At 42.8% G+C, this 27,974-nt stretch overlaps 1 long non-coding RNA gene across 1 annotated transcript; it reads left to right on the top strand.

The window, feature by feature from the left end:
- The first annotated feature begins 179 nt into the window (after positions 1-179).
- On the top strand, positions 180-27,839 carry LOC310838321. The gene is made up of 2 exons (XR_014560925.1): positions 180-261; positions 27,693-27,839. It is a non-coding gene; the product is annotated as an uncharacterized lncRNA (long non-coding RNA).
- The last annotated feature ends 135 nt before the right edge of the window (positions 27,840-27,974 follow it).

Here is a 27,974-nt window from a genome sequence, read left to right as displayed (position 1 = left end):
ATATTGTGATGGTGGTACTATGGTGGTACTATTAAAACCCAGTTACAAAGTTTGATTCAATATGCTTTTTAGCTTAGGAAAACTAAAGTAAGGGGAAGCATGACAGAAGCGTATAAAATTATGCCTGGTGGAGAGAAAATGGACAGGGAGGGAAAAAATTATTGTTTAATTGCAATACTAGAACCTGAAGTCATCCAACGAAGCTGAATGTTGGGAGATTCAGGACAAAGAAATGAATATAGTTCTTCACACAATGCAGAGGTAAAGTACGGAATTCACTCCCACAAAATGTATTCTTTAAAATGAATTAAACGAATTCATGGAGGATAGGCTATCATGGACTATTTACCATGGTGATTGTGTCAGGTGGGCCTCTGAATACCAGCTGCACAAGTGAGAGAGTGCTATTGCACCTCTTTCCTGCTTGTGGGCTTCCCATAGGTATCTGGTTGGCCTCTATGGAAAGAAAAGGCTGGACTAGATGGGCCTTTGGCCTCATCCAGCCAGCCTTTCCTTCTGTTCTTAATTATCAACAACAACATAATGAATAAGAACAGAAACAGGCTGCTAATGCTGGCTGCAGACAGTTTTGCACCTGAAGAATTACAGAGACCAAGAATCAATGTTTTAATGATACAGAAAACACAGTTGGAAACTCGTAAGTGATGCTGCCTTCTGCTTTCTACCACACAAATTGATTTCTTCACTTTCTTTCGTGGTAAGCCAAATTTCAAGACAAAATGTTTTACCAGATAACTTATGAAACTTGATTGATTAGGTAGATTATTTGATGTCACATGTCTGTTCCCCCCTCCAAAGACTTCTTGAAACAAAGTTTTTGGCTAATATTCACCCTATGCATTTGCCCTCTAGAAATTGGCGTAGCAATGAATGACTACATTTTTGGCATTATCTGGGATTGAGAGGTTTTGATTTTACAACAGACCAGATCAGAAAGAGGGTAATGATCTATAACATTTAAATCAAGGCTGAGAAATTCCTACCTGGCTTGGAACAATGCCAGCTGTTTTCCATTGCTCTTGCCAAGTCATACACACAATGGAAAATTAATTCTGCCCTTCTTTTATTAACAATTTATAATGTGCATCAAATGCAGCCACACTGCTTCCTGCATCATTTCAAATGGAATGTACTGGCCTTGAATTTTGGGAAAAATTTGGGATATATATGGGTCTGTTCACAAGTTGAATTCATGGTATCACTGACTGCATACCAATTTTCATCTGGAGTGAAAGCCAGCACAATTTTTGCAAAGAAATAAGGGGAAGGGGGCATTCATATCCTGCTGTTTCCTTCCCTGCTTCTGCAGTTATTTTAAATCCAGAGTAGCCTTTCAGATTTGTATGAATGTGATCCAATTCAGCAAGATCACTTCTACTTCTCTTACTGCTTCTCCTGATACAAATTCTTGGCTATCTCCTCTCCTCTCTCAGTGGTCTTGTCTTGAGAACTGATCTGTGTTCATAGACCTTTCTGAAATGGCTAGTAGGATAAAGGAAAGGGTTTGTTTTTATTGCATGAGATGTTACACAAACACCATGTATGCATGTGCTACACAATTTAAAAATCTAGGGTGTCATGAGAAATAACCACACTTTGATATTGTACGTGACCTTCTGTTGCCTTTCTCCCTGATGTGATGATAGTTAGATCTGTCAAATGTTTACCTCTATTTCTCCTCTGACAAACCCCACCACCACCACCAGTCCAGTTTATCAGTCCAGGTTCCCAACATTGACATGCTAATTTATTGTGAATTAAAATGGACTGGAGAGTTATGTCAATATTCATTCAACTGGGATTATAATCCAGATGCATGCATGGCTTCATGAAAAGATGATTTAAGGTTCTGAGTAGTCTTGGCTGTTGATAATATGAAAAAATTCCTTGAAACCTTGGATTGACTGTAAAAACAAACAAACAAACAAAAACAAACTAAACAAGCTATTCCTATACGGTGCAATGTATCATGTAGCTTCTTTGATGTGATGTTTTCCAGAAAACACAGTTTGTACTCTTTGCACACTATCACAGAGCAACCGTAAAACACCCGGCTGCCTGGAGAGACAAGAAATGTTCATATACATTTTTGATGAGAACTTTGCCGACATGAACAAATCTGTGCAAACATTTTCTGGTTCATAAGAAAGGTCCAAGGCTGAACCAAGGTGAAGCTAAAGTTTAATCTTCTTATTAATTACTCGTCATGGTTTCAGCTCCTGGGCAATAATCACCCCCCCCACCAACTTATTGTAGTTTTGACATGCCCAGTTTATTAAATGATCAAGAAAAAGTTCCACATGCCAAGAATATATCCAAGCAAACATATTTTAGCATATTTTATAAGATTAGCCTCATACACACACTGAGCTGCTTAAGAGCTACTTCCTTTGACACTATCAAATCCAGTTGTATATTTGTGCAGGTCCAAAGCTGTTGAGAGGCCTCTGAGGGCTGGATCATTGGGCTGAAGGCATGCCAACAAAGCGAGGCTGGAAACAATGTGGGTCAGTTGGCTGTGAAATGCAGGAAGCCTAATACCATCCCAGGGGATATTTAAACCAAGCCAGCAACAGACCAGGGGAAGAAGGACCTGGACAGCACTGGGAGAGGATGTGGGGAAGAGGCGTGCTTCAAGGCATATTGCCTTGGAAGAGGGAGGATAAGAAGCTTGTATGGACACTGAGCCCAGCAACGTGGTTTGTGGACCATTTATATACCGCCCTATACTTGGGGGTCTCAGGGTGGTTCACAGAACAAAAACAAAATATAAAATCACAAAATATATAATCAAAATAAAAACAACAACCCAATAGGTAAAGGTACCCCTGCCCGTACGGGCCAGTCTTGACAGACTCTAGGGTTGTGCGCTCATCGCACTCTAGAGGCCGGGAGCCAGCGCTGTCCGCAGACACTTCCGGGCCATGTGGCCAGCGTGACAAGCTGCATCTGGCGAACCAGCACAGCACACAGAACGCCGTTTACCTTCCCGCTGGTAAGTGGTCCCTATTTATCTACTTGCACCCGGGGGTGCTTTCGAACTGCTAGGTTGGCAGGCGCTGGGACCGAACGACGGGAGCGCACCCCGCCACGGGGATTCGAACCGCCGACCATGCGATCGGCAAGTCCAGATCAGTCCTGCAGGCTGCTGGCACACCACTCTTGATTTAATAGATGGAACCACCAAAAATATTATTCCTATGGTACTTTCTAAGTTCAGATCCAGTCTTGAAATGTCTCATCCCATATTCATCTTTCTAAATCCTCTGACAGGGCACTTCTGGTGGCTTCTCACACCCTTCAGATTTGATTGGCCTTCAGTGGGGGACTGAGGCTTTAATGTGGTAGTCCTACTCTGTGCAACTCCCTACTGGCAGACGTTTAGCAGGAACAACCACTGCCTTCTTCCAATGGTAATTATGAATCAGAGAAGCAATTCCTCTTGCTCCTTTAACTCCTTAATGCTGTAAGCATGGCAAGGTACAAGTAGATCATTCCCAGAAGGGCTTGCAATATGTTGTAGTACATTTCTGGTGTGTCTTCAGGAATGTTTCTAACAGTGTGATCATAAAAGCATAAATATTACCATGATCAGAGAATCTCCACAGGCTCAGAACCTGTGGGTGGAAGTGAAAATGTACAACATTTTGCTAGCAAGCTGTGTCATTTATCAGCCTCCACTCAGCCCAAACTTATTTTTACTTGAACTGATTTAAAACCCAAGTAGAAGTGCTTGTGGAAGGAGATGTGCCTCCTTAATTAGAAAGTCAGTAATGGCTGATGTAGAATATTGATGCAAGATGTACAAAAACAACTTCAAAATGGAACACAATTAGGAAAACTCTGTGACCCTACTCCCTGGCTTCAGGTTTAAAATATTCTCTCTAATATTTACAGCTTTGACAACACCAACTGTGTGACTTGGCACCTTATAAATAAACAGATCTCTGGCTACAAGTGTTGAATACAGCCTAGCTCCAGAACAGACATGAAAAGATCAAAACACTGTAATATCCTCAAGTTCTTGTTTTCACTTAAATTTCTGTTGAAATGCTGTACTTTGGACACATTGTAAGAAGTGTCAGTCTGCTGCCAAAAATGACAGCATTATTTTGAATGTTCCCCTTACCTTCTGTAACATGTTCACGTGTTGCGTTCAGTGAGCATGCAATCTGTGTACACAAATAGCTGAGCGGGACAGTCATACCTCTTTGCATGGAACAGTGAACAAGTGTACACTGTGTGTACACAATAGTTGAGCAATCTAAATCAACAAGTGTGGACACTTCCATATAAGCATTTGTACGTGGGTAAAGAGAGCTTGTACCTCCAGAATAAATTTAATTCCACAGAATAACTGGGGACTGGGATAGACTTCTCAGAATTTACAATTGCCTGTCCTTGGGGCAAGTTGTATGGGTTAGTAGGGGTGAGACACAGTGTTGTACTTATTTATAAAAGAATGTAAAAGCAATAAATATTTGCTAACATTTTCCAAACCTACAAGCAACGCAAGATAGCCATAGGCACTTCTTTCAAAATGGTGCCAAGTGGGATGGAGCATGGACGCAATGGGTTGGAGGGGAGGTATTTGTACCAATACTCTTTAGTAGGAAATGCTGGAAGCTTCTGCTGTTAGTTTAACATACAGACCCCCAATAAAGTCTGTTCTAGACAAGTATTGCAAATGGTGGCAGCAACTTCAATAGAGCAGAAGTTTTATTATGTGAGAAGAAAATTACTGGTCCCACACATAGACCTAAAAGTTGTCTTCTTCTTCTTTGGCAATCACTCATAGCCGAGTAAGGTTGCCTTCCATGAACAAGGTCTTAACAGTATGTTCATAAGTGACTGTGGAGACCAATTCTGGATCCACACGTCCTTCCACAGTGGGGACATAGGTTTCCGGGTAGAAGTTGATCGCACAGTCTGACATCAATACCAGGGAAGATTCTGGAGCAGATCATTAAGCAAACAGTCTGTGAGCACCTAGAAAGGAATGCTGTGATCACCAATAGTCAGCATGGATTTCTGAAAAATAAGTCATGTCAGACTAACCTGATCATGTTTTTTGACAGAATTACAACCCTGGTAGATGAAGGGAACGCAGTGGATGTAGCCTACCTTGATTTCAGCAAGGCATTTGACAAGGTGCCCCATGATATTCTTGTAAAGAAGCTGGTAAAATGCGGTCTTCACTATGCTACCACTCAGTGGATTTGTAACTGGCTGACTGACCGAAGCCAAAGGGTGCTCATCAATGGTTCCTCTTCATCCTGGAGAAGAGTGACTAGTGGGGTGCCACAGGGTTCTGTCTTGGGCCCGGTCTTATTCAACATCTTTATCAACGACTTGGATGATGGACTCAAGGGCATCCTGATCAAATTTGCAGATGACACCAAACTGGGAGGGGTGGCTAACACCCCAGAGGACAGGATCACACTTCAAAACGACCTTGACAGATTAGAGAACTGGGCCAAAACAAACAAGATGAATTTTAACAGGGAGAAATGTAAAGTATTGCACTTGGGCAAAAAAAAAATGAGAGGCACAAATACAAGATGGGTGACACCTGGCTTGAGAGCAGTACATGTGAAAAGGATCTAGGAGTCTTGGTTGACCACAAACTTGACATGAGCCAACAGTGTGATGCGGCAGCTAAAAAAGCCAATGCAATTCTGGGCTGCATCAATAGGAGTATAGCATCTAGATCAAGGGAAGTAATAGTGCCATTGTATTCTGCTCTGGTCAGACCTCACCTGGAGTACTGAGTCCAGTTCTGGGCACCACAGTTCAAGAAGGACACTGACAAACTGGAACGTGTCCAGAGGAGGGCAACCAAAATGGTCAAAGGCCTGGAAACGATGCCTTATGAGGAACGGCTAAGGGAGCTGGGCATGTTTAGCCTGGAGAAGAGGAGGTTAAGGGGTGATATGATAGCCATGTTCAAATATATAAAAGGATGTCACATAGAGGAGGGAGAAAGGTTGTTTTCTGCTGCTCCAGAGAAGCAGACACGGAGCAATGGATCCAAACTACAAGAAAGAAGATTCCACCTAAACATTAGGAAGAACCTCCTGACAGTAAGAGCTGTTCGACAGTGGAATTTGCTGCCAAGGAGTGTGGTGGAGTCTCCTTCTTTGGAGGTCTTTAAGCAGAGGCTTGACAACCATATGTCAGGAGTGCTCTGATGGTGTTTCCTGCTTGGCAGGGGGTTGGACTCGATGGCCCTTGTGGTCTCTTCCAACTCTATGATTCTATGATTCTACAATGAGGGTATGCCAAGTGTGTCTTCCTCTTACCTCACTTCTCCCTTTTGTCCTGAGTTTGTGCTTCTTCAAAGTCCATGACACCTTTGGTAGAGGCTGTTCTCCAACTGGAACACTCACATGACAGTCTTTCCCAATTGCCAGTGCTTATAAGATTTTTTAATTTTTTTAATTTTTTAAGGTTTGCCTTGAGAGTGTCTTTAAACCTCTTTTGTTGTCCACCAGTATTTCGGTTTCCATTCTTAAGTTGGGAATAGAGTAGTTGCTTTTTAGGTCTCACATAGACCTAAAAGAAATGAATACGTGACTGATTTCACATTTTCATCTCGTTGAAGATGCAGGTTAATGTCTAAAGATAATGAGTGGTAGTCAACTAACAAGCCTAACTAACTAACAACAGAAGCCTGAGCAAGGACCTATGCTAGCACAACTCAGCTTTCCCCCATCTCCTCCCCCCATGTGCCCCATCCCAAATTGGCTCTGTGGGGGTCAGGAAAATCCCCTAAACAGCACACAGAAGAAGTAGAGGGCAGATAGTTCCACCAGGCAAGTAGAGAAGTGTGCACTGATGGAGCAAACTGCTTAGCACTACATTGAATTTCTCCCACAGTCCCACTGCTGATGATGTTGAATGGAACTGCATGGAGCAAGGTATTTTTCTCTCATCTTTTTACTCTGTGCTGAAGACAGTGCTTTCAAAAGCTTGCTGTAAGCAATAGGAACATTTGAGATTCTTTTGAAAAGGTGGAAGAATATTATTTTATCATGGCAAGCAATAGACAGTATAAATATAGGCATTACTGCTATGCCTCCCTGTATAATGTATCTCTGTGATAATTTATCACCATGAATTCCTGCTGGGGGAATCTGGATCTGGAGCTTTAAAGAGCCTGGGAATGATTTTTTTGGTGTGTTTCTTTGGCCTGTGATGGATGTGATGCATAAATATAGGGTTTGTGCATCCTTTCCTTGCATATTATGTTCCCTGCAGAGTGAAAACTTACACCAGTCGCCCATCTGTTCTGTTGCACAAGCCTTAGAAAGAAACATGCTTAACATAAGAAAAATATTTATTTCCAGAGAAGAAATTAAGACAGTCTACATCTGTAATCAATTCTGAAAGAAGTTTATAAATAACTATAAAATTGGAAATTACATCATTTGGGGTTGTGAGTGAATGAAGCTGACTGGCATAGATCTTGCTTAGTTTGTGGTCCAATCTCTATGTAGTTCTTATATTGGTCGAGGCTTTATGTGAGCAATGGAAGTTGAATATATATTTACAATGGTATTTCCAACAAAGGATGTTTCCTGCCCTGCTATTTCCTACCTATAGTTTCCTACCCTGTTATTCCAAAAATATACTTAACTATTGGCAGATCCCTACTTAATGATAAACCACCTGTCTTTTAGATTCAGCTAGTGTATGCAGAATATCTATAATTAGCAATCTTGCACCTGGCGTTGCTTAAGAATTCTAAGAATTTTTTTTATATAAAAAACAACAATGATGATGTTCTGAAAGATTCAGTTCACCATCTTGATTCCACATGGCATTCAACAGTATCCAAACATTGATGAAAATCCACTTCTTGACGTCAGGAACCAGAACACAAAAATTGGTTACAGTATGTGCCAAATGCATAGCAAGCAGACAAGCCTTTTTGCAAAATACGTAGTAGAACAGGAGACAGTACCTTGTGTCTCCCATAAATTCTTGAATTTTTTTTTATATAGAAATTGACTTATTTATTTATTTATTTATTTAAGAACTGAATTGTGCCTTTCCCAGGACTGTGCATGTCTGCCTCCCCTGGTAATTTGATCTGGACACAACCCCACCTGGATACAGCCCTAAATTGATTCGGAGGCCATCCCTAACATTAAATTAGGGGTTTTGACCCTAAGAAAACATGCAGTTAGGAGGGGGCGGGGATGCTGAGTCGACCAATCACCACAGTTTTAATAGAGGAAAGGGTGAGAGGCAGGCTGTCTTCTCTCCTTCCAATACAAGCTGGGAAATGTATTACTTTTTGGTTAGCAATGGGTGCTATGTGCCTAGCAACTTCTTTTGTAAAAAGTGGACACTTACTGCTCTGGGCTTTGATGAAGTCGAAAATATAAAACAGTAAGTGGATTCTCTTAACATTACAGTGTGTCCTGCCTATTGGTGCTAGAACCACTTGCTTCTGAATTGTTGCTGCTGTCTGGAATTTTACTCCACAATCATGTGGCTGACTGACAATGATTGGTTGTTTCCAATACTCGCCCTACTCAGAATAGGCCTATTGGAATTGATGGGCCTAAGTTAGCCTTGTTCATTATTTGCAATGGCTGTACTCTGAGTAGGACTAGCACTGGCTACAACCCAATGAGTTTATAGTTCAGACTGAAGTTACTGTTATTAAATACAAAGATCCCTCTTACGGGAGACAGATGCACTCTGAGCTTGCTCATGCCATTTATTTCTGAGAGTCATAATTCTGAATCATGTCTCCCCATGCTCATTGTCGTGTTTTGACTGGATAGAATACTACCTCCACCTTTAAAAGAGTAAAAAAAATTACTTAGATTCTACAATATTTCAAGAACATTATACATGTATGAATATTTCATGAAAATCTTTGAATTTTCATTTAAAGTTAATTTTTGGATGAAGAAAAGAGTTTTCTTTTTAACTCCCTATATACATATATCATTAATTAGAAACAAAAAGTTATGTTTAATAATATAATAGATAGTAACAAGGATTACCTTTTTCTGACTCTTTCTAATGCAGTTAGTGTCATCATTTTGTGGACATAGCCATGCTTATATAGGTGAATAGGTGCTTCCAAAAAGACTGTGCACAGAGTCCCACAAACCATAAATCTGCCACTGCTGGTAGGATCTAACATAGTATTACCGCTTAACATTTATTGTAATGGATCTATATGGCATCTACACTGTATTTATTTGCAAGACACACCTGTCCCTTTCAAAAACAATGTTCACACATTCACCAAGCACAAGAACAAGGTGTTACTAAAATTCTTGGTTTAGCTGGAACTCTGCACATGCCTTTTTTTACGAGCCTTTGCACAGAGCAATGAGTGTGATGCTATTGTAAAGGAGACAGAGAAAGCAACAGTGCCTTGAACCAAATGCCCTCCCTTAAGAGGAGCAATAAGGGTTCCTGCCAAATTTCCTTCCATTGCTTCGGACTTTGTTATCCTCAACAGAAGTGCAAGCCTAATTAGCCACCAGAACCTTTCTTCTGTCTAATGCAAACATACTCAGCTTTTAATTAACTCTGGGAAAGAAACAAAGAGGTTTCCTCCAGCAAGCATCTTCCACTGGTAATTGGATTAAGTCAACACTTACATTTCTTGGGAAAGGTTTCCACTTTTCCCCACAAGGGACACTTCAGTCAACCGTTGGCTGAGTTCTGGTTGGCTGGAGACACTGTGTGACCTCCCAACCACTATGCAGTGGGAAATGTGTGTTGATATGTCTTGTAATAACTAAGACCTTGAGTTAATTGATTTCAATGTCCTGCCTATCCATTGCATTCCTTTGTGCTGTGAACTAACCCCATCAGGATGCTCCTGTCCTATAACAGGATATTTCTTAGATCCTCAAATTTTTCAGCTATTAGGGATTCTCTACTTTATTCAGTTCTGAGGGTCCTGAGGTCATTGGACTGCTCTATGTCACTCTTCTTCCACCCTGCTCTGACCAAACCTTACATGGTATTTGTGAGTATATAGATCAGGCCAAGAGTAAGCAGCTGACCCAAGTTGGTGAGGGGGGAAACTATGAGAAGTGACTTCAAAATATGAAACTGCACATGCTCAGAGTATTTTCTTTTTGTTTATTAAAGTTTTCCTATGAGTTGTGATGCATAGAGAATTTTTATAGTCCACAGAAGCTTAAGTAATAATTAATTTGTGAGTCTTTAAGATACTTGAAAACATATTTTCTTGTATCGTGTTTCATGCATTCCTTTTGGGGGGAAGGGGGATACTATTTGGGAAATTGCACTAGAGCCCCAATCACCTCAATCTGTCCTTGGAACCATCTCATTGGTGATCTTGGACTGGCTGAGATCCAATAAACGTGAGCTCAATCCAGATAAGACTGAGGCACTATTAGTGGGTGGTTCCCTAGGCTGGCAGGTTGCCTGCTCTTGTTGTGGTTACAATCTCCCTGAAGGAGCTGGGGGTACTTCCGAACCCATTGTTGTCACTTGAGTCTCAGGTGGACATGGTAGCACACAGGCCCTTCCATCAGCTTTGGCTGGTGGCCCAGCTGCCCCCCTGTCTGGACATGTTTACTGTGCATTTCATATCCTTCTGACCTCTCATGTTCAAATGATACATAAGCATACACTGCATGTATGGACTATATGTTACATTTGCACTATACCTAAGAAATATATTACAGCTAAAATATTTGTTAACCATAACCACCCAAGCAACACTGTATTTTTCCCCCAGCAAGGTGTTTTCTAAAGAGTACCTGAGTAGTCAACAGACATTTTAGTGAAGATTTAAATCAACTTTACTTCTTTTCAGAAAGGATTTCTTGAATGTGTAACTGCAGAAATACGAAGTGTGACTCAAATGTATAAATAAGCAATTCAAATGCTGTGAGCTCCGTAGCTGTCTAGGGCTGTACCAACAAGCATTATTTGTGACTGCTATCATCCGTTCACCTTAAAAAGACAAAGATTAGTGTGTGAATGAATCTCTGAGGAATTGTGTATAACGCATTGGAAGATTTTGTAAAAAATAATTCATACTGAAAGGCTGTAACAGGCTCTCTCTTCTTCCAAAGCAAATGTCCATACACAGAGTTCTGTTGAGCAGTTTACTGGACAAGGAGATTAGATGTGGAATGTAGGAAACTGCTTTCCACCAAGTTAGACCATTGGATCTTCTGGCCTAAAATGACTGGCAGGAGCTCTCCAGGGTTTTACTCAGGAGTCTTCTCCAGCCCTATCTGATGCTGGGGTTCGATCCTGGGAGCTTCTACATGTAAAGCAGATGCAGAGAATTAGCTATAAAGTTCCCTGCTTTGCATCCATAGAGGCCTACACATGTGTGCAATATGGTGCAACACACAAACCAGTTAGGAGATAACTGTTCCATATGGTTCATAGGGTTATATGCCAGAGGTTATATTGAGCTTAGAAAGACTTTTCAGGATACATGAGCAGTTAACTGAGCCTCTTCCTATATCTCATTACCACCTGCCCCTCAGTAGCATTACCATGCACAAAGAATTGCACAAACATGAGGACTGCACATGCTGAAACTCATGCAAATAAGGCCAGCTGGACCAGTCTAACGTTCATGAAGATGTTCAACTGAATCCAACTAATGGCCATTGCCATCAGCAGCACTGCTACTATTACTGGTAATGCTATTCAGGAAATCAAGGGGATGTGAGAATTTGAGCAGGCAAAAATAAAAAGGCAGATTTTTCAGGACTGTAAGAAGCTCTTGCAGGCTGTATGAAATTGCCCTGGGTGCTCCACATAGCCCATGGGCCTTGTATTGCTTAACCCTTCTGTAAAATTACAAGGCAACTTCAAAGGTTTTTTTTTAATGAGACATGAAATGGCTTATGCAGGGAAAAGAACCACCTCCACATGTGTGCAAGGAAACAACTACAGTAAGCGAGTTAATTGCTCTACATTCTGCAGGACTAAAAATACCGCACAGGAGGCGAGACAATGACAAAACATTCTGCACGGCTATGCATAGCACACCATGTTGCCGCTTACAGCAGCTGCTGAATGCTCAAACAAGCAGTCCTGGTACAGGTAAATAACTGTAGAGCCCAAAGTGCACTATCATGCTCATAAGCTGTTCTCCAGTTATTTCTGCTCCTTTTGACTTTGTGTGTGCATGCACAATAGCTCAAATGCAGAATCTAGACTTGTTTTTGCTGCAAAAATAGCACCCTTCATATGTGTGTCACATGAACATGGCATCACATAATTATTGAATGTGGACATCTGCACAGATGGAGCCATTCTCTAGTATTGCATGAATGACCTTCACAGGCTTCATACACAAAGAAGGCTAAAACATAAAAAACCCAAATAAGAACTTTTCCAGAATATGGGTACTGTATAGTTCTCAAATCACCTGCAGTCCAAAAAACATAGAGTGCTAGAAATCTTTTCCAAAGAGTTTCTAAAAGCTATGCACATGTGATAGGCAAAGAACAGGAATTGGACAACCAATCAGAATAAATAATTAGTTATGCCTCACAAATTCTAGATCAGTACATCCTTTCCCTCCAAGAACTGACTCACAGTTCAAGCTAGCAATCTGAGAACAAGGATGTGTTTCTCTATACTCAGTTCATATTAGTCCATCATCACACTGGCAATGGACAGCACATAGTCCAGGGCGAGAGAAGCACCAGTAGCATGGTGGCCAAGTGAGTATGCCAGCAGGCAAGTAAGCTGGGCTTATGGTGGCAGGATAAGTAAGAGGGGTGGCATGAGCAGAGTGGTGAGCAAGTGGGGCAGTGAGCAAGTGAGCTGAACTTTTGCCAGGGGTCTGAAGTAGGAGAGGGAGTTGGGCTTCCAGCCTTGGGTGGGCTGAGTGAGAGTGCAGTGACATGGGCAAGCAAGCAGTGGGCAGAGCAGGCAAGCACCTTGAGCTTGTGGTGGTAAGGCAGGTCAAGTGAGGTGGGTGACGTGGGCTTGCAGTAGTGAGGCAGGTTCAAGCAAGAGGAGCTATGAGGTGGCATGGGTGAGCTGCAGAGGCATGGAAAAGAATAAGGGGAGGTGCTGTGGGTAGAGGAGCTTGGGCAAGGAATAATGGAAAGGGGGCTTTGGGAAGGAGTACTTAGGGGGATGTTAGGAAGGGGGGCTGATTGAGTGGGGGAGCTGGTGAGCAAAATGAGCAGCCCCTAGAAACAGAATATGTGGAATATGTTCATTAGATGCAGTTTTGATACAATATGCAAAATTGCATTAGTCATATGTAAATTTGCTATGAAACTAGTAGCAAAACCTTGAAATCTGGGGTTGGCTTAGAAGGTACATCCTGGAGTCTCCCAGGGCTCTAATTCTATCCTACGACAGGGGGAGAGGGAAGACAAGGATTGGCAAAGGACCATTGGAGCAGAGAAGATGAGACAGGACCTCAAGCAGTGATAGGGACTTGGGTGGAGATCAGATATCATAAAACATCAATTGCAGGGAAAGGAAACAGACTTCATTCCATGTACTCAACTTATTGGGCACTGCATGCACCACTGCCTGGAGCAATGTGTATTTCAGGTTTATGATGCTGCAACAAACATACACGGTGTATCCGAGAGTAGTGCTGCACCAAGTTATGTTTGATTTTAGATGAGAATGCTGCTGTTTTGAAGTGCAAAGAAAGATCCACAAACCTGCTTACTTCCTACTAGTTCACAAATCTTTCATCTCTTAGAAAGTCATTGTTGTCCTGATCTGCTGCTTCCACAGTGCCATTTCCCTACGATAAAGGAAGTTGCCAACACGCTTTTTCCAGCTGTGAGCTGATCCTCGGAAACAGCTGGACTTTAGAAACACACACATAGAAATGCCTATTGGAATTTGGGAGACCTGAAAATATCTCTTGAAATGGGAAGCACAAAACTCACCTGGCTCAGTTCATCATGGCAATTGAGGAGTTTAGAGGTGGTCTCTATGCTTCTGAATTTTCAAGACTAGCACTCTCTCTAAGGCAGATTAGTTAGTTTCAGGTTGACAATCCCCAACTGATAAGTGTCTTGGCAGCAGGAAATTTCCCCAAGATAGACAGGTCTACTTCTGAGTTTCAGGTATATTTCCTACAAAAAAAATTACCAGTTCAACTAATACGTTGTTGTTGCTGCTGCTGCTGCTGCATATTAATTATACTACAGTAGCTCTACAATTACATTCACTCCAGGTATGCTGCCATAAAGCCATAATTCTTATCTCACTACAATTCTCTACACCCCTACCAAGTAGGTGTTCCTGGCGCCTGCTGGTCAGGTATAATGTGATGTCAGTAATGCTAAGGTGCCTCTGTCAAGTGTAGCATTTAAGCTCGTCCTTAGGCAAATAAAGATCACAGGAGGTGTCATAGAGATGACTCTGATCTCATGATTACCAGATTTGAACAAAGAGGAAGGAGCTGCCCTTTAACAGCACTATACCACAGTGACTCTGGCTAAGTATTCAGATAATGTTTGACCTCATTCAGAACAGGGGACAACTTTAATCAAAACCTGATGAACGCCCATTTCGACAATCTCTGCCTTCCAATCCCAAAGAATAGCAGGGCACTTTAACATAATTCTGGCATGTACTCCATTGCTTCAGTGATACTACAGGGATAGAAATATTAAGATTAGTGCTGGAGCAATGTCTGTTGAATCTTGCTGATGCAGTTTGTGGTTATTCTTACTAGATCTCTGGCTGAAAATCTTCCTTACACACTGGTCTTATCCCAGGCCCAAATCTTCAATTGTGCTTCTCTGATGCAGCTCATCAGCTTTTGGGTATAAGGAAGGTGCTCCATTACAATGTAATACATCACTAAGATTTGCAAAGATTTACCAACCAAGACAAGAAGAAGAAGAAGAAGAAGAAGAAGAAGAAGAAGAAGAAGAAGAAGAAGAAGTTATCAAATTTCTATACCACCTTCAGCCAAGGATCACAGGGCATACAATATACAATATAAAAATACAAAAACGCATACCACAATAACAAACAAAAACAGTAACCCCCTTCTCCCCTCTCAATTTTAAAGACGATAAAAAGGTAAAGGTACCCCTGCCCATACGGGCCAGTCATGTCCGACTCTGGGGTTGTGCGTCCATCTCGCTTAAGAGGCCAGGGGCCAGCGCTGTCTGAAGACACTTCCGGGTCATGTGGCCAACGTGACGAAGCTGCTCTGGCGAGCCAGCACCAGCGCAGCACATGGAAACGTCTTTTACCTTCCCGCTATACAGCGGTACCTATTTATCTACTTGCACTTAAGGGTGCTTTCGAACTGCTAGGTGGGCAGGAGCTGGGACCGAACGACGGGAGCACGCCGCGGGGATTCGAACCGCCGACCATGCGATCGGCAAGTCCTAGGCACTGAGGTTTTACCCACTGCGCCACCCGCGTCCCTTTAAAGGCGATAGATTGTTTCAGGGGCGCCGACTTATAAAAAATATTGGGGGGGCCCATACCGGGGTCCTGCCCCGGGAAGTTTTCTAAATTTTAGATGAAAATTAGTGAGTTTTAAAGTTTTTTAAAAGTATTTTAGAGTCATATGATCAACATTAGAACCCCGAAAACTCGACTCTCTATAACTCCACACTCCGGGAAACTCGACAAGCCTGAAACACTTTTTGGCTTTGAAAAAAGAAACAAAACATAAACACGCACGGTATTTTCGTAAAAAGCTAATTTAATTTACAGTAACAATTATGCTTATAGACTATTACAGAGCAGTGAATATATAGCTCTGAAAAGACTGAAATGATATTTAAATAAATCCTAAACTATCATTAAAAGAATAAAACATAAAATATTGCTGTCGCACAGTAATAGCACTTTGATTAATAAGTGAAATAGCTAATTTAAGCTTACTTTGAATAAGGCTGAGGGCTCATTAAATAAAAATAATATCTCAAAGTTAATGCTTTAATAGTTAATAAAGTTAATACAGTATGCCTAATACTGTATGTAAATACTGTAATACTGTATGTAAATAACGGGCTTTAATTGGGTCTTACACCCTAAAAATATTTAAGTATTTGAAAATAACTAATACAGTACTATAGTAATATAGAAATACAGTACTAAACTAGTACTAATATTTCGAAACTGAAAATTTAACATTCTGTATGTATTTAATTCTCTATTTTATAAAGATTTTTAATATCTGACAGTGAGTTTGGAGTAGCCCAATGCAAAAATCCTGAGGATCCATGTGGATCCGTGCTTTGTAACCACGTTTTTGCACCACTGTGACCCTAGGCAACAGTGGGTGCGTGATTTTTTTGGTGCAAGATGTAGCCATGAACATACTATGTGATCTGATGGTGAATTTGGGGTGACCCAATGCAAAAATCCTGAGGATCCATGTGGATCTGTGCTTTGTAACCACATTTTTGCACCATTGTGGCCCCAGGCCACAGTGGGTGCGTGATTTTTTTGGTGCAGGCTGTAGCCATGGACATGCTATGTTATCTGATGGTGAATTTGGGGTGACCCAGTGCAAAGATCCTGTGGATCCATGCTTTGTAACCACGTTTTTGCACCATTGCAGCCCCAGGCAACAGTGGGTGCGTGATTTTTTTGGTACAGACTGTAGCCATGGACATGTAATGTGATCTGATGGTGAATTTGGGGTGACCCAATGCAAAAATCCTGAGGATCCATGTGGATCCATGCTTTGTCACCACGTTTTAAATGGGGAGGGAAGGAAAAACACAGAAGGGACAAGAAGCACAAGAGGGGTGTGCGGAGAAGCAGCTGGCTAAGAATGCAGGGGAGGAGTTTAACGGGGGGGAGGAAAGGAAGGCAAAAGTCCCCCCCCCCAAGCCAGCCCTCTCTCTCTCTCTCCCACCTGCGAGTCCCTAGAGCACGGAGAGGAGGAGGTGGTGGGCTGGAGCCTGCACGCAGTGTGACTAGGAAAGAATTAGAAGGAAGGACTCGATCCTTTCCTTAACCCTCTGCTTGCCAGAAGGGCAGGGGATTCCCTGCTCTTTGTTGAGTTTGAGCAAACGCAGCAACAGAAGTGGGTGGGCAGTAAGACCCTGAGGCAGAATGCAGGAAAGCAGCAGCTTCCGCCTTCCCTCCGCCCAATCTTATTTTTGCCTGATTTTTGCCTATTTTTGCCCCTGCGCTCCGGCGAGTCAGCTCCAGGGACCACACATTCGCTCAATAACACGCACAGACATTTCCCCTTACTTTTTAGGAGAAAAAATCTGCGTGTTATAGAGCGAAATTTACGGTAATAATTTTCTTAAATTATTGGGGGGGCTGAGCCCCCCCAAACGAATTTTTGAGGGGGCTCGGGCCCCCTCAGGCCCCATGGAGTCGGCGCCTATGGATTGTTTAATTAGCCAAACACCTGGGAGAAGAGGAATCTTTTTGCCTGGTGCCTAAAGATATGTAAAGAAGGTGCCAGGCAAGCCTCCCTGGAAGAGCATTCCATAAGTCACTGCAGAAAAAGCCCACAACTGCAGAAAAGGCCCACTTTTTTAATTGATGGTCATGGTGATTTTTGCATTTAAGCTTAATTGAATCAACTTCTTTAATGTCATAAAATATAAACTATGTCAAAAACAATAATGATTAGTGTATTTGCACAGAAAAAAGGCTAGAAAAGCATATATAAATATACACACACATGCTCAACCATGAGTCTGGGTTTTCATGGAAGGAAGCAGAATGACTGGGGCTCTGTTGAAGAGCTTGCACATCTGCTCATTCTCACTAACTCAAAGTTTGGGTTAACACTACATGCAAATTGGGCCATGTCTGAGCCTAAAAGTGAAAATATAAAACGAGGGGAAGGGGTTGACCAAATGGCATCTCTTAGATGAACTCTTGCATGGCATTATAAAAATGGCCTGCTACATAATAATAATGGCTAATGAAGTGTCCATACAAGAGCAAGCTTTGAGTACAACTGGAATTCATCTGTAGAATATTCGTGTCTCTTTGCTATTTACTAAAGTATTTGAGGTCTCTCTTGTGTCATTCCTTCTCCATTTGGGTATTTTACCCATCATTTGGATGCAATCTGCTGCTTATGTGGAAGCTGTCTTCTCATGGAAAAGCTTAAAGGTAAAGGTAAAGGTACCCCCTGACTGTTAGGTCCAGTCACGGACAACTCTGGGATTGCAGCGCTCATCTTGCTCTATCAGCTGAGGCAGCTGACGTTTGTCCGCAGACAGCTTCTGGGTCATGTGGCCAGCATGAGTAAGCCACTTCTGGCAAAACCAGAGCAGCCCATGGAAATGCCGTTTACCTTCCTACCAGAGCGGTACCTATGTATCTACTTGCATTTTGACATATTTTCGAACTGCTAGGTTGGCAGGAGCAGGGAACAAATAACAGGAGCTCACCCCGTCGTGGGGATTCGAACCGCCAACCTTCTGATCGGCAAGCCCTAGGCTCTGTGGTTTAGACCACAGCAGCACCCGCGTCCCTGTGGAAAAGCTGAGGGACATTAAAAGAGGGAAAACTTCCTTACAACTTACTGTGTTAACTCAGCTTTCATTTGCTTGAGCTAAATCTGTCCTCTCTTGAGCTAAATCTGTCCTCTCTTTCTTCCATCCGTACAAGTGCTTCTTTCAAGGGGCGGGGAACACACACACAACCTGACTGCATTTTCTTCTGCTCCTTTTTATAATAATGAATATCAGCTGGCTCACACACTGATTCAATGAGCACCAGAGAGCTTGTGGATTATACAGGGCTAAAGTTCAGGGCCTCTCACCTTCCTTGCACATACATCAGTGGCATTAATAGCATTGCTTCCTATGAATGCTGCAAGGAGACTGCTCTTTTGTTGCTTGCTTGCTTTGGGATAAAAAAGAACCTCTAAAGCTTTTACTTTCTTAGTGAAAATCTCTCCACTAAAGAATCCTTTTCTTGCTTAAATAAAATGTATGTAAATTCACTTCAGTTTGAGAAAGGACGGCGTAGACAATTATAAGCCAGCTACACTTGTCACATGACCAGGTATGTGTCAGCTTCCATGATGAATGAGTCCCTTCTGGCTCATGTTGGGGTGACTTGGAAAGAAACAGAGCCAAATCCCATCAACCCACCCCAAAATCACACAGCATATTTGCTTATTTCCAAGGAAAGCCATATATACCTCGCTTGATTCTCCAATCCTCCTTCCCCCACTTATGAGGCTGGAATGATGGTAGTATTCTGGTGATGGTCAGAAGCGCAAAGAGGAAGGAGTGTCTCTTCTTCATCCTGTCTCTAGAATTGAATAGCAACATGTCAGACCAGGGCAAAATATATTATGGAGAATCTGTCCCCATCCCCCCTAATAGTGATACAGTGGTACCTCGGGTTAAGTACTTAATTCGTTCCGGAGGTCCGTACTTAACCTGAAACTGTTCTAAACCTGAAGCACCACTTTAGCTAATGGGGCCTCCTGCTGCTGCCGCGCCACCGGAGCACGATTTCTGTTCTCATCCTGAAGCAAAGTTCTTAACCCAAGGTACTACTTCTGGGTTAGCGGAGTGTGTAACCTGAAGCGTATGTAACCTGAAGCATATGTAACCCGAGGTACCACTGTATTTGAGAGAGGTCAAAGGGATAAATCTGAGTTGGCTCAGAAATAGGCTGAGATACTTTCCAGTTGGGGTGTGTGTGTGTGTGTTTATCTTGTATTTTTGTGAACCACCGTGAAATCTACAGGTGAAAGGCAGTATAGAATTGTAATGAATGAATAAATAATAAAATAAATATTTCTCAGTTCATATTTAATGATGTACAGCGGTCCACCTTTTTAAACTAATTAATTTCTATTGGACACAAGTTGGCTCAGTATTAGGCTCACCTAACACCAGTGCAATACATAATTTATCTAGAAACACATTTGAAGGACAATCATGTGGTGAAATGATGTGGCACTATCCCTATGTAAGCATCATTTACCACCTGCCCACTAATCAGTTCCCAACTTACTCTGCAAGTATAGAATGGATTTGGCATACAACCAGTTAGGGCTGATTCCAACTGTGAGAAGGTACTCATTATTTGTGCCGTGCTTCTGTTTGTCTTTGGCAATGAATGTTTTGCTTGATGCTACATGTCATAGGTGCTATCCCTTATAGATTTCTAAAGGAACCAGCAAATTGGGTATATTGAGGTCTAACAATCACACAGACGATAAATCATAGCCTGCCCTTTTCTTTTAATCATTCTGCAGATATGATAGCTTCAGCACATACACAAAGCTTCAAAGCTTGTGTTAATTTAACCTCTCTTTATTTGCCAAAGACACCATTTCTTTTATGGGGAACAAGCGAGAAAGATACACGAAGTAGAACATGTATTTGTTAATATGTCAGAAAATCAAGCCAACAATAGTATTTTAGATTTGTACTTAGAATGACACTACAGTGAAGTGATTCTATTATTGACATATAATTATTGTCAATAATCTGGTTTATGAACCTGGGAAAAATATACTTTTGGGGTTTGGGATGGGATTTTTTGCAGCAAAAAATATGTGCATTTTCCTTTGGTGCTGAGAGGCTAGTAGCCTTCAGTGCCTATCTGCAACCTATGATTACCTGAACAAGGTTTATTTCTTATTCATAAACTGCAGGGGAATATTTTCACTACTCCTTTAAAGTTGTAATTTCCTCATTATTTGCAATTGCCTCTTAGAAGCAGAATGCTGGTGCTTAGGAGATATTTGGTATAGTTTTGACTTGGGGTGGAGGAGGGATGCATGTATTTATTTTGCATTTGGAATACATCTTGATATGTCTTTGAGATGTGTATTGCTTCATGACATGCAAAAGCCATACGGATAACCAAATTCCAATCCACACATTCATTCGGGAAGTGTGGATCTGGTGAGTTCATATTGGAATTCAGAAAGACTGGATTCTGCATCCGTAACTTACGAAGCGCATCACCAGCCTTAATTTCTTTATTACGAATATTTATACCCTGCTTTTCAAACAAGATGGCATACAAGCAACAACAAATAACACAGAAACAAAACCCATCACTCAAAGATACACACAATTCGGTAGCGGCCTTGCTTATGGGTGAGGTGAGAGCATGCTTTCTTTTGGTTCTGCACTCTCAGAGCACTGGTTGGCCAGAGCTGAATGTTCTTTCTGGAAGGGTAGGAGAAGCAAGCTCACTGCAGTTGCTCCCTCTCTGTGATCACTGGGTGGTACCAGTTCTTTCCGGAAAGCAAAGGGTGCAACCTCCCTCTGGCCTTTGATGCCCTAGCTGTTGGCAGAGACCATGTTTCCTTTGTGCTCCCCAGTCCCAGGTAACTGGCAGTTGGAGCCAGGATTGCCTCTCCCCATATGAACCGACCTGGGCCCTGCAGTCATCATCTGAGGCACCGTCTTCATGTGAGGTGGCAACATGTTGTTGTTGTTGTTTAGTCCTTTAGTCATGTCCGACTCTTCGTGACCCCATAGACCAAAGCATGCCAGGCACTCCTGTCTTCCACTGCCTCCCGCAGTTTGGTCAAACTCATGCTGGTAACTTCGAGAACACCATCCAACCATCTCGCCCTCTGTCGTCCCCTTCTCCTTGTGCCCTCAATCTTTCCCAACATCAGGGTCTTTTCCAAAGAGTCTTCTCTTCTCATGAGGTGGCCAAAGTATTTGAGCCTCAGCTTAAGGATCTGTCCTTCTTCTAGTGTGCACCTTTCTGTGGTGGCTCCCTGTTTATTGATTGCTTTCCCCAAGGAGGTTTGCCTGGCACTTTAGCATTACATATCTGGTGCTTTAAACTGGGGGGGGGGGTACTGTTCTCTGTGTTACGATGTTATATATCTTTATGTTTTTATAATCCTTGGATGAAGGGTGGTATAGAAATATTTAATGAATAAAATAAGAAATAAATAAGTCCATTGATCCTGAAAAAATTGTTTCCCCATGCACTCCAAATAGGATTGTAACATATCCTTAAACATTTGTCACATACATTTAAGAACATATGAAATAAGGAAAGGCACAGCCTCCACAGCCTGACCAATTTCAACCAAACAGCAAGGAAACAGAAGGGGAAAGTTTGCCGAAATGATTTAAAATGGTAAATACAGTGGTACCTCGGGTTACATACGCTTCAGGTTACATACGCTTCAGGTTACAGACTCCGCTAACCCAGAAATAGTACCTCGGGTTAAGAACTTTGCTTCAGGATGAGAACAGAAATCATGCTCCGGCGGCCCCATTAACTAAAGTGGTGCTTCAGGTTAAGAACAGTTTCAGGTTAAGAACGGACCTCTGGAACGAATTAAGTACATAACCAGAGGTACCACTGTAGCAACTATTTAATTATTAATTTTAATTTAGTTTTCCAGTTTTGATATACAATATAGTAGTTTAGTGGCGTTCATTGGTATTCTGTGGGACTATATGTGGGACTATTCTGTGGGATTATATGTGGGATGCGGGTGGCGCTGTGGGATAAACCACTGAGCCTAGGATTTGCTGATCAGAAGGTTGGCGGTTCGATAGGGTGAGCTCCCATTGCTCAGTCCCTGCTCCTGCCAACCTAGCAGTTTGAAAGCACGTCAAAGTGCAAGTAGATAAATAGGTACCGCTCCAGTGGGAAGGTAAACGGTGTTTCCGTGCACTGCTCTGGTTCACCAGCAGTGGCTTAGTCATGCTGGCCACATGACCCAAAAGCTGTACACCGGCTACCTCGGCCAATAAAGCGGGATGAGTGCCGCAACCCCAGAGTCGGTCATGACTGGACCTTATGGTCAGGGGTCCCTTTACCTTTATTGGTATTCTATGTATAGTTTTTGTTTGGTTTTAGCTAATTTTGTGCAATTTGCCCTTTGGAATTTCTGTAGTGTATTCTATGATCTGTGATAAATAAAATAAGTCAAGTGCCATCTCACCACGCTATAACAAAAAAAAATGATATATTGTTGAATTGGTCATTGCTTGAGGTGTACTGATTAATTTAGTCAAAGCAACCAATCACAGTGTTCACAATGTGCATTTGGAAAGCAAAAACATCTTAAAATGTAACAGCCATTCTTTCGTTTGCCTTTTTTTGGAAAAAAATGTCTTCATTGCTATTATTCTGTACATTTATTAGTTAATACTTAATAGCCTTTATTATAAAATGACTGTCTTTTTCTCATGCTAATCACATGACATTTATAAATGTCAACACCTTATCAGGCCCATACAGCCTGGGTTTGGTGTCTCCTGTATGAACTATATTTGTTTATAATTTTCCCCGTATGTGTCTAGAGGGGAAAGAATACTTTATTGTTGTTTTTAAAGGAAAGCCTTTTTGTGTTGAACTCTAAATGTCATTGAACTTCTTGTTAATAAGCTAAATCATGAATACAATGTGAAAAAATAATAATCTCTAACATCCACAGTAGATAATAAAAAGTTATGTTTAAACATGGTACTTTAAAGACTAGAACATTGAGGTATATGTCTCTTTGCAAATCTTAGTTGTCTTAGAAAATAATTCACATCCCTTGAACTACAGTACTTCAGGCCTTTCCTGGGCTGTTTTTAACATTAATTTTTTTGTCCTTAGCTTTCTAACCCAAGGTGTTAATTTACAATTATAATTATAAGAGTAAAGGTAAAGGTAAAGGTACCCCTGCCCGTACGGGCCAGTCTTGACAGACTCTGGGGTTGTGCGCCCATCTCACTCAAGAGGCCAGGGGCCAGCGCTGTCCGGAGACACTTCCGGGTCACGTGGCCAGCGTGACATCGCTGCTCTGGCGAGCCAGAGCCGCACACGGAAACGCCGTTTACCTTCCCGCTGGTAAGCGGTCCCTATTTATCTACTTGCACCCGGAGGTGCTTTCGAACTGCTAGGTTGGCAGGCGCTGGGACCGAGCAGCAGGAGCGCACCCCGCCGCAGGGATTCGAACCGCCGACCTTTCGATCGGCAAGTCCTAGGCGCTGAGGCTTTAACCCACAGCGCCACCTGCGTCCCTAATTATAAGAGTACCATTTGTGAATTACCTCATCATTTCTATTCAAAAACTCCTAATTTCAGAGTTTAGTAACTCAGTCATATATTTTTTTTCCCTTTTGCTGTAGGCTCAAAAGCTGCATAGATGGCTTAACCCTGAAGCATTTTTCCTCTGAGGAGGGGAAAGTTCAGTTGCCTTTAGCAAAAGAGCAAAAAAAACAAATTACTAGCTATTTCACACTTCTCAGAATGTGCAAAAGGAAATTTAGTTCTTAACCTTTAGTTCATGGTCAAATCTCACAGTCCTTAATTCAGACAAAACTCCTGCTGATTTCAACAGTGGTTTTGCCAAGATAATGAATACAGGATCGGGAGAATGTTCACATGAAAAAGAAGTATCATTTGGCCACATTCCTAGCCAGAGTAAATGAATGCAGTTCTTCCATTTCAAAATATATTAGAAATATATGCATCAACAATTTGCCAAGTACAATCAAGAATAGCTACCCACACCTGACTTATCAAACATTTGGACATGGAAGCTGGGATAGCTCAGTCGACAGAGCACAAGACTCTTAATCTCAAGGTTGTGGGTTTGAGCCCCACATTGTGCAAAAATATTGCAGGGGGTTGGACTAGATGACCGTCATGGTACCTGCAATGACAGCAGCCATGACAGATGGCCATTCAGCCTCTGCTTAAAAACCTCCAAGGAAGAAGAGTCTACCAGCTTCTTCACCTTTTTCAAAAAGGGAGAAAAGAAAGATCCAGGTAACTACCGACTGGTGAGCTTGACATTGACACCAGGGAAGGTTCTAGAACAGATAATTCAACTGTGATGGCCTGGGAATCCGATTCAGAGGCTGAACCGGAGGAATCCCAGCCTGCACAGGAGTCCCCGTCTCCAGGGCCGGCTGAACTGGGGCAGGGCCTTGATTCTGAAGCGCCTGCACCTGTGCCGGATCCTCAGGAGCAGGCACCAGGTGAATCCACTCTGGCTCCGGAGGTGGTTGAGGACTCAGTGCCTACAGGTGAGTCTCCCCCTGGGGAACCCTTCAGCCTCTCCTGAACTGCAGAGGCTCAGGGCAGAGAGGCGGAGGGAACTGGTTTCTCCCAGGAGGAGTGCTCGCCTTAAGGCCAGGAGAGGCGGGTCTCCTGGGGGCTGAGACCGCCCCTGGCCTCAGAGACTATAAAGGCCAGTCAGCCCGGTCCCAGGTTGCGGGAGCAACATCGTAGAAGAGCTGTTTCGGCCAGCACCCAGTCCGGTTCCCCCAGAGTTCCTGTCCTTGCCTGGCTTCTCGCTGTGGATCCCGCTTTGCCCGTGGAGGACTGTCTGCCGATCCTCGACTCAGATCCTGGACCTCGCCCCACGGTAACCTCCCCCCCTGGATCAGCACATCAACTTTCAGTCTGTGAGCACTAAGACCCAGCATGGGTTTCTCAAAATTAAGTCATACCAGACCAATCTGATTTCTTTTTTTGATGGAATGACAAACTCGATTTCAGTAAGGCTTTTGACAAAGTACCCCATGATATTATCACAAGGAAGCTGGTAAAATGTGGGTTGAATGAGGTAACTGTTAGGTGGATTTGTAGCTGGTTGACTGACTGAACCCAAAGAGTACTCATTTAAAAAGGTAAGGTAAAGGACCCCTGGACACTTAAGTCCAGTCAAAGACGACTATGGGGTTGCGGTGCTCATCTTGCTTCAGGACAAGGCAGCCGGCATTTGTCCATAGACAGCTTTCTGTGTCATGTAGTCAGCATGACTAAACCGCTTCTGGCACAACGGAACACCATGACAAAAGCCAGAGCCCATGGAAACGCTGTTTACCTTCCTGTCACAGCATACCTATTTATCTACTTGCACTGGTGTGCTTTCAAACTGCTAGGTTGGCATCCTGGAAAAAATGACAAGTGGGGTGCCGCAGGGTTCTGTCCTGGGCCCATTGTTGTTTAACACCTTTATAAATGACTTGGATGAAGGATTTGAGAGGATGCTCATCAAATTTGCAGATGACACCAAACTGGGAGGGGTAGCTATTGCCGCAGAAGACAGAATTCAAAATGACCTTAACAAATTGGAGAACTGGGCGCAAGCTAACAATTTCATGACTGACAAATGTAAGGTTGTGCACTTAGACAGGAAGAACCAGATGCAAAAATATAGGATGGGTGACACCTGGCTTACTAGCAGTACATGTGAAAAGGATCTTTCATGTGGCAGCCCTTTAGATATTGGAAGATGGCTATCAACATCTCCTCTCAGACTCCTCTTTGCCAAGCTAAACATACTCAACTCCCTCAACCGTTCCTCATAAAGCTTGGTTTCCAGGCCCTTGGTCACCCTCCTCTGCACAGGTTCCAGCTTGTCAACATCCTTCTTAAATTGTGGTGCCCAGAACTGGACACAGTATTCCGGGTGGGGAGTGACCAAGGCAGAATGGAGTGGCTTACCAGAAAAGATGCTATGTGAAGGAAGTGATCAGGGCAGAACTGACACCTGCCAGGAAGGCAGCAGAGGATTACTGATGTACAAACAGGGCCAATGGAACATTGTGGGCATCGTCAGCTGGGATCATGGCTGTGGAAGTCCCAGCACCCCCAGCCTCTACACCAAAACGCAGGCCTACCTCAATTGGATCCACAGCATCCTCAGGACAGAGTGCTCAGAAGAAGAAGCAAAACAAACAAGCAGGATATATTGAATAGCCTGTAGAACACCAAGGTTTGCAATAGTAAATACAAAAAAGCATTAGAATACTACCATAAATGGGGTGAATGAGAAACTCCCAAAGCCCAATAAGGACTTAAAGAGCAATCCTATGGCAAGATCCACCAGTACAAGCAGTTTAGGATGCAGCAGTTCTCTGGCTCAGCCAGTGGATTTCTAGCTCATCCAGTGTTAAGTCCCTAATCCTGGTTCAGCTGAAGATATGCTGGCGCAGCTGACTTATCCTGGCTCAACCACAGCCTGGTGTAAGTCCCCCAAAACCAAGGCCAGTGTAAGTCCCCAAAAGGTAGTGTTCTGGGGATGAGACAGGGATGGGAATAGAGCACTATTCTGAAGACTTGGTTTTCCTCTGTTATAATAATAATAATAATAATTTATTATTTATACCCCGCCCATCTGGCTGAGTTTTCCCCAGCCACTCTGGGCGGCTCCCAATCAGTGTTAAAAACCGTACAGCATTACATATTAAAAACTTCCCTGAACAGGGCTGCCTTAAGATGTCTTCTGAACGTCAAGTAATTCTTTATCTCTTTGACATCTGATGGGAGGGCGTTCCACAGGGCGGGCGCCGCTACCGAGAAGGCCCTCTGTCTGGTTCCCTGTAGCCTCACTTCTCGCAATGAGGGAACCGCCAGAAGGCCCTCGGCGCTGGATCTCAGAGTCCGGGCTGAACGATGGGGGTGGAGACGCTCCTTCAGGTATACAGGACCGAGGCCGTTTAGGGCTTTAAAGGTCAGCACCAACACTTTGAATCGTGCTCGGAAATGTACTGGGAGCCAATGCAGATCTCTCAGAACCGGTGTTATGTGGTCCCGGCGGCCACTCCCAGTCACTCTGTTAGTGTAGGTAGAGCAGCAATGTTGAACTGAGAGGTGAGGAGAGGGAATTGAATGAAGTTACTGCAGTCTGAATAGGGAGCACTCCACACTTTGATTTTTTTTATTGCAGGTTCCACTTGCACAGGCATAAAGGTGTGTCCAGGATTGTTCCTTCAATTAACACGGTCCTATCTTTAATTTCCAAGGTAGACGTTTTAAGACGTCAGAAAACGAGAGATGTGCAAATTCCATTGCACAAGAGACGCAACGATTCCATTGTTTTCTTGCAAGGCTTCATTCTCCAGGCTGTCAATCCAACATCCTTCACCAGCACTAAATTCACTTTAAAAATATGTCTGGATGATTTATTGTCTCAGGACTTAATGCATCAGCTTGGCTGTCTTTCTGGTAAAGACATTTTATCTACGGTGACACCAACTTCTCAACTCCGAAACAAAGTTTCCCAGAGCAAAAGAGAAAAGGCACAA

Source organism: Podarcis gaigeae (genome assembly GCF_964106915.1).
Source record: "Podarcis gaigeae genome assembly, chromosome: 2".
Taxonomy (NCBI): Eukaryota; Metazoa; Chordata; class Lepidosauria; order Squamata; family Lacertidae; genus Podarcis; species Podarcis gaigeae.
The sequence above is the reverse complement of the archived record's forward strand: the minus strand, read 5'-3'. Positions and strand labels throughout refer to the sequence as shown.